The sequence below is a fragment of the Rhineura floridana genome, chromosome 3 (genome assembly GCF_030035675.1).
Source record: "Rhineura floridana isolate rRhiFlo1 chromosome 3, rRhiFlo1.hap2, whole genome shotgun sequence".
Taxonomy (NCBI): Eukaryota; Metazoa; Chordata; class Lepidosauria; order Squamata; family Rhineuridae; genus Rhineura; species Rhineura floridana.
In genome coordinates this window covers 164904874-164912067 of record NC_084482.1, presented here as the reverse complement: position 1 = coordinate 164912067, position 7194 = coordinate 164904874, and positions in this window count along the sequence as shown.

Below are 7194 nucleotides of genomic sequence, written 5' to 3'. Positions count from 1 at the left end.
TCTCCTGATGTGTCCAAAATATGATAACCCCAGTTTCATCATTTTAGCTTCTAGTGATAGTTCTGGTTTAATTTGTTCTAACATCCAATTATTTGTCTTTTTCGCAGTCCATGGTATCTGCAAAGCTCTCCTCCAACACCACATTTCAAATGTTGATTTTTCTCTTATCTGCTTTTTTCACTGTTCAACTTTCACATCCATACATAGAAATCAGAAATACCATGGTCTGAATTATCCTGACTTTAGTGTTGAGTGATACATCTTTGCATTTGAGGACCTTTTCTAGTTCTCTCATAGCGTCCCTCCCCAGTCCTAGCCTTCTTCTGATTTCTCAACTATTGTCTCTATTTTGGTTAATGACGGTGCCAAGGTATTGATAATCCTTGACAAGTTCAGTGTCCTCCTTGTCAACTTTAAAGTTACATAAATCTTCTGTTATCATTACTTTAATCTTCTTGACATTCAGATGTAGTCCTGCTTTTGTGCTTTCCTCTTTAACTTTCAACAGCATTCGTTTCAAATCATTACTGGTTTCTGCTAGTAGAATGGTATTGTCTGCATATTTTAAATTATTGATATTTCTCCCTCCGGTTTTCTCCCTCCAGTTTTCACACCTCCAGGTCTCATAGGCCTGGCTTGACTAGCTCGCTACTGATGCTAACTATGCTAACTAAGCATCTTCTGCAGCGTATGGAGTAAGTTGACTCAGCACCCCAATCAAAGGGGCGCCGCCTTAAGTAGGAAAGGTCTTTGCTCGTAATCTCTGAATTAGTTCAGAAGCACTGGGCAAATTGGCGTGCACCTCCCTGCCGGACACCCTGAAGGACTTGATCCAGTTGTGTATGCAAATAGACAGTCAGCTCGAAGGCCGTCGGTTGGATTGTAGAGTGGAAACCTCCCGTTCCCAGGCACCGCTACCTCTCCCCCGTGTGCACTACCCGTCTAGCGTGGGAACCTCGACTTCGTCGGGGGAGGAGCCTATGCAAATTGGTGGGGCCAGACTGTGCTTGTTGGAGGAGGAGAGGGAGAAGCGCAGGAAGGAGGGGCTGTGTCTATATTGCAGAAAGAGGGGGCACCTGGCTTGAGGTTGCCCCGCCAAGGTGGGAAAGTCCCAGGTGCTGGAAAACTCCAAATCCCAGCTCTCGTAGATGGCAAAGAGTTGGGAGGCAATGTGACAACTCGGCTTCCACAGCAACCTCTCCCATCCCAAGGTGCTCTGCTTATGCAAGAGAGTTATGGATCAGCATCATCAGGAGGGGACTCCGATCCAAGTGAGGGACAGGGTGTGGCTGTCCACGCGTTACTTGCCAACACAGGGACTTTGTCATGAGGACCTCAGGGTGGGACCCTTAGAAGTGGAGGTGCAGATCAACCCACTGGCCTTCCGTCTGAAACTGCCTCTCCTTCAAGATACACCCTGTGCTTCATCGCTCCTTGCTGATGCCAGAACACCACCCAGATCCTCACAGAGCTCCAGAGGAGCCACTACCTCCTCTCATGGTGGATGGTCAGGAAGAATACGAAGTGGAACAGATTTTGGACTCTCAAAGGCGCTGGGGACAACTCCAGTATTTGATTCACTGGAAGGGCTACGATCCATCGGAACGCTCTTGGGAAGTGGCGGACGATGTGCATGCGCCAGACTTGGTGAGGGAATTCCATGACGTCTACCTGGACAAGCCCAAACCCAGGGGATGGAGAGAAATGGTGCATAGAGGGGGGGATGATGTTGAGCCCCAGTTACTCCAAACACCTCAGAGCGAGTGGGCAGAGGAGGACGAGACTTCTGAGAGCCTTGAGGGAGGGGGGAGAGTTAGCAACCCTTCAATCTCTCTGGACACTCCCCTGGGCGGCTTAGAGCCTGTTCCACCTGATAGAGTCTTGCCACCTGCAAGCACGCTGCTAGAGCTGTTGGGGAACAATCTCTCTCTCACACCAACACCAACCCCCCAGGGTGCCCCGCTTGGACCTTCAAACGTCTCCCCGCCAACTTGCTCCTCAACCCCTGAAGTTGAGCTGGCACCTAGTAAGCCTGTACTGTCCAATGAGGAGCCGGAGGCTCACCCCCCTTCTTCCCATGCGAGATGACATGAGAAGCGGTTCAGTCAGAGGGAGGGTCTTCAAAGGAGTCAGAGATTATGAGAGAAGACCTTTCCTACTTAAGGCGGTGCCCCTTTGATTGGGGTGCTGAGTCAACTTACTGCATATGCTGAAGAGGATGCTTAGTTAGCATAGTTAGCATCAGTAGTGAGCTAGTCTAGCCAGGCCTATGAGACACACTGCCTTTGTTGTAACAGTGGCTCTAATAAAGCAAGAATTATTGCCAAACTCGCCTCCAACTTCTGTGTCAAACTCTGCACAGGATAGCTTGACTCAGCCACCATCCCTCTTCACCAACGTTCCCATGACTGATAACATGGAGGCCAGTGGCGCCGCTGAAGGGGGAATCCCAGTAACCATCGAGACCTTGTATGCTGAGATTCAGAACCTCCAGGTTATAATCCAGAACTTGCAAATCGGGAACCAGAATCTCTTCTTGCCCACAGAACCACACCAGCTGCGGCACCAGTCGTAGTCAAGTCCCCCATGGGACTACCTTCCCGTTATGGTGGCCAGAGTGACCAGTTCGCCACGTTCCTACCCAGTGTGAATTATACATTCGCATATGCCAAGCTGAGTTCCCGACCGATGATGCAAAGGTGGCATTCATCATCAGCCTCCTGGAAGGTGAAGTGGCCAAATGGGCCACCCCATATCTGATCAGAAATGACCCAGTTCTGGGACAGTACAGTGCCGTCATTAGAGTCATGTCTGACATGTTCCGTGATCCTCAACTAAAGGAGACAGCCGCCTGCCAGTTGGGAGCTTTGCGACAAAGAAAAGGGTCCATGGGGGTCTCTACCAACACATTTCGGGTATTGGCTCAAGAATCGGACTACAATGACCCGACTTTATTGTTCTTTTACCAGAATGAAGTGTCCAGAGAGATTGAAGGGTTGCTAATGCTCCCCCCTCCCTCAAGGCTCTCAGAAGTCTTGTGCTCCTCTGCCCACTCGCTCTGAGGCGTTTGGAGTAACTGGGGCTCAACACCTACTTTTGCATTCCAGTCCCCCATGATTATCAGAACATCTTGTTTTAGTGTGTGATCGTCCTGTACTTCTGCATAAAATATCTCCAATTCCTCTCTGTGTTCGTCGTTGGAGCATAGACTTGGATGATGGTTATGTTAATAGGTTTCCCATTAAATCTCATTGATATCACTTGGTCAGACCCTGCGTTATAGCTCCTAATTGCTTTTGCTACATCATTTCTCAGTATTCAAGCAACCTCTTTTCTTCTTAATTTCTCATTTCCTTCATAACATATTTTGTAGTTGCCTGACTGAAAGTGTCCCATTCCTGTCCATTTTAATTCACTCACACTAAGTATTGTAATGTTGATGCATTCTATTTCTTTGCTAGACAATTTCTAACTTTCCTTGGTTCATGCTTTCACTATCCATGTTCCTATTGCGTATGTCGTAGAACTCCAGACTTCCCTTTTGCATCTGTGCACATCAGCCTCTGGGCTTCGTTTCAGCTTTGACCCAGTTGCATCATTAGTCACAGCGCTACTCATGTTTGTCTTTGTTCTTCCCCAGCAGCTCGGTGAGTGCCTTCTGACCTGGAAGGTCTCATCTTCTAGCACTATCTCCTGTTGCATTTTGGATACTCTGTTCATAGGGTTTTTGTGGTAAGAGCTATTCAGAGGTGGTTTACCATTGCCTTCCTCTGAGTTTGGATGCACCTTAGTCTGGTGTTTCAGCTTTGACCATTCCACCTTGGGTGCCCCTGCTAGGAGTCTAACCTCTTGGTCTAGACTCCTGACGGCATTAAGAACATAAGAAGAGCCTGCTGGATCAGGCCAGTGGCCCATCTAGTTCAGCATCCTGTTCTCACAGTGGCCAACCAGGTGCCTGGGGGAAGCCCACAAGCAGGACCCGAGTGCAAGAACACTCTCCCCTCCTGAGGCTTCCGGCAACTGGTTTTCAGAAGCATGCTGCCTCTGACTAGGGTGGCAGAGCACAGCCATCACGGCTAGTAGCCATTGATAGCCCTGTCCTCCATGAATTTGTCTAATCTTTTAAAGCCATCCAAGCTGGTGGCCATTACTGCATCTTGTGGGAGCAAATTCCATAGTTTAACTATGCACTGAGTAAAGAAGTACTTCCTTTTGTCTGTCCTGAATCTTCCAACATTCAGCTTCTTTGAATGTCCACGAGTTCTAGTATTATGAGAGAGGGAGAAGAACTTTTCTCTATCCACTTTCTCAATGCCATGCATAATTTTATACACTTCTATCATGTCTCCTCTGACCCGCCTTTTCTCTAAACTAAAAAGCCCCAAATGCTGCAACCTTTCCTCGTAAGGGAGTCGCTCCATCCCCTTGATCATTCTGGTTGCCCTCTTCTGAACCTTTTCCAACTCTATAATATCCTTTTTGAGATGAGGCGACCAGAACTGTACACAGTATTCCAAATGCGGCCGCACCATAGATTTATACAATGGCATTATGATATCGGCTGTTTTATTTTCAATACCTTTCCTAATTATCGCTAGCATGGAATTTGCCTTTTTCATAGCTGCCGCACACTGGGTCGACATTTTCATCGTGCTGTCCACTACAACCCCGAGGTCTCTCTCCTGGTCAGTCACTGCCAGTTCAGACCCCATGAGCGTATATGTGAAATTAAGATTTTTTGCTCCAATATGCATAATTTTACACTTGTTTATATTGAATTGCATTTGCCATTTTTCCGCTCATTCACTCAGTTTGGAGAGGTCTTTTTGGAGCTCTTCGCAATCCCTTTTTGTTTTAACAACCCTGAACAATTGAGTGTCGTCAGCAAACTTGGCCACTTCACTGCTCACTCCTAATTCTAGGTCATTAATGAACAAGTTGAAAAGTACATTGGATCACCTCTATCTATATGCTTGTTGACTCTATCTATATGTCCACTGGATCACCTCTATCTATATGCTTGTTGACACTCTCAAAGAATTCTAATAGGTTACTGAGACAGGACTTTCCCTTGCAGAAGCCATGCTGGCTCTGCTTCAGCAAGGCTTGTTCTTCTATGTGCTTAGTTAATCTAGCTTTAATCATACTTTCTACCAGTTTTCCAGGGACAGAAGTTAAGCTAACTGGCCTGTAATTTCCGGGATCCCCTCTGGATCCCTTTTTGAAGATTGGCGTTACATTTGCCACTTTCCAGTCCTCAGGCACAGAGGAGGACCCGAGGGACAAGTTACATATTTTAGTTAGCAGATCAGCAATTTCACATCTGAGTTCTTTGAGAACTCTCGGGTGGATGCTATCCGGGCCCGGTGATTTGTCAGTTTTTATATTGTCCATTAAGCCTAGAACTTCCTCTCTCGTTACCACTATTTGTCTCAGTTCCTCAGAATCCCTTCCTGCAAATGTTAGTTCAGGTTCAGGGATCTGCCCTATATCTTCCACTGTGAAGACAGATGCAAAGAATTCATTTAGCTTCTCTGCAATCTCCTTATCGTTCTTTAGTACACCTTTGACTCCCTTATCATCCAAGGGTCCAATCGCCTCCCTAGATGGTCTCCTGCTTTGAATGTATTTATAGAATTTTTTGTTGTTGGTTTTTATGTTCTTAGCAATGTGCTCCTCAAATTCTTTTTTAGCATCCCTTATTGTCTTCTTGCATTTCTTTTGCCAGAGTTTGTGTTCTTTTTCATTTTCTTCATTCGGAGAAGACTTCCATTTTCTGAAGGAAGACTTTTTGCCTCTAAGAGCTTCTTTGACTTTGCTGGTTAACCATTCTGGCATCTTCTTGGCCCTGGCGGTACCTTTTCTGATCTGCGGTATGCACTCCAGTTGAGCTTCTAATATAGTGTTTTTAAACAACTTCCAAGCATTTTCGAGTGATGTGACCCTCTGGACTTTGTTTTTCAGCTTTCTTTTTACCAATCCCCTCATTTTTGTGAAGTTTCCTCTTTTGAAGTCAAATGTGACCGTGTTGGATTTTCTTGGCAATTGGCCAGTTACATGTATGTTTAATTTAATAGCACTGTGGTCACTGCTCCCAATCGGTTCAACAACACTTACATCTCGCACCAGGTCCCGGTCCCCACTGAGGATTAAGTCCAGGGTTGCCGTCCCTCTGGTCGGTTCCATGACCAACTGGTCTAGGGAATAGTCATTTAGAATATCTAGAAACTTTGCTTCTTTGTCATGACTGGAACACATATGCGGCCAGTCTATCTCCAGGTAGTTGAAGTCACCCATTACTACCACATTTCCTAGTTTGGATGCTTCCTCAGTTTCATATCTCATCTCAAGGTCTCCCTGAGCATTTTGATCAGGGGGACGATAGATCGTTCCCAGTATTAAGTCCCTCCTGGGGCATGGTATCACCACCCACAACGATTCTGTGGAGGAGTCCGCCTCTTTTGGGGTTTCGAGCTTGCTGGATTCAATGCCTTCTTTCACGTATAGAGCGACTCCGCCACCAATACGTCCTTCCCTGTCCTTCCGATATAGTTTATATCCAGGGATAACCGTATCCCACTGGTTTTCTCCATTCCACCAGGTCTCGGTTATGCTCACTATATCAATGCTCTCCTCTAAGACCAAGCACTCCAGCTCTCCCATCTTGGTTCGGAGGCTCCTAGCATTAGCGTACAGGCACTTGTAAGCAGTGTCTCTCTTCAAGTGTCTTTGGCACTTGTGCTCTCAGCTTCTTCGACACTCTCAAAGCCCCTCACCACATTAAGGTGTGCATCCTAGAGGAGATTGGTTTTGCTTAAACATATAAAAATTCTTCCTTGATGGGCAGAAGTTATTTTGTTATGGTTGTAATGGGCAAACACTAACTTTGTTTTGTTTTGTGTCTATCAACCCTGTGAAGTCTTCATTTTACAGACGAGGAAAGCCTGAGACAACAAAACTGAAACCACTCAGTGAATCATTAGCGCTAAAGTGAATATGAATTAAGTCCAAATCTAACACTCTACTTGTTGGGATATACAAGTTCAGTGACCACAAAAGCTTGTAAGCCTCTTGGGACAGGGACATGTCATTTAAAAACAGTTCTGTAAACTTTACAGACAGCTCAGTGTGAAGCATTATGCCCATAATATGTTTCCCAGTTGATTCACACTGTGCACTGTTATTCAAAAACCA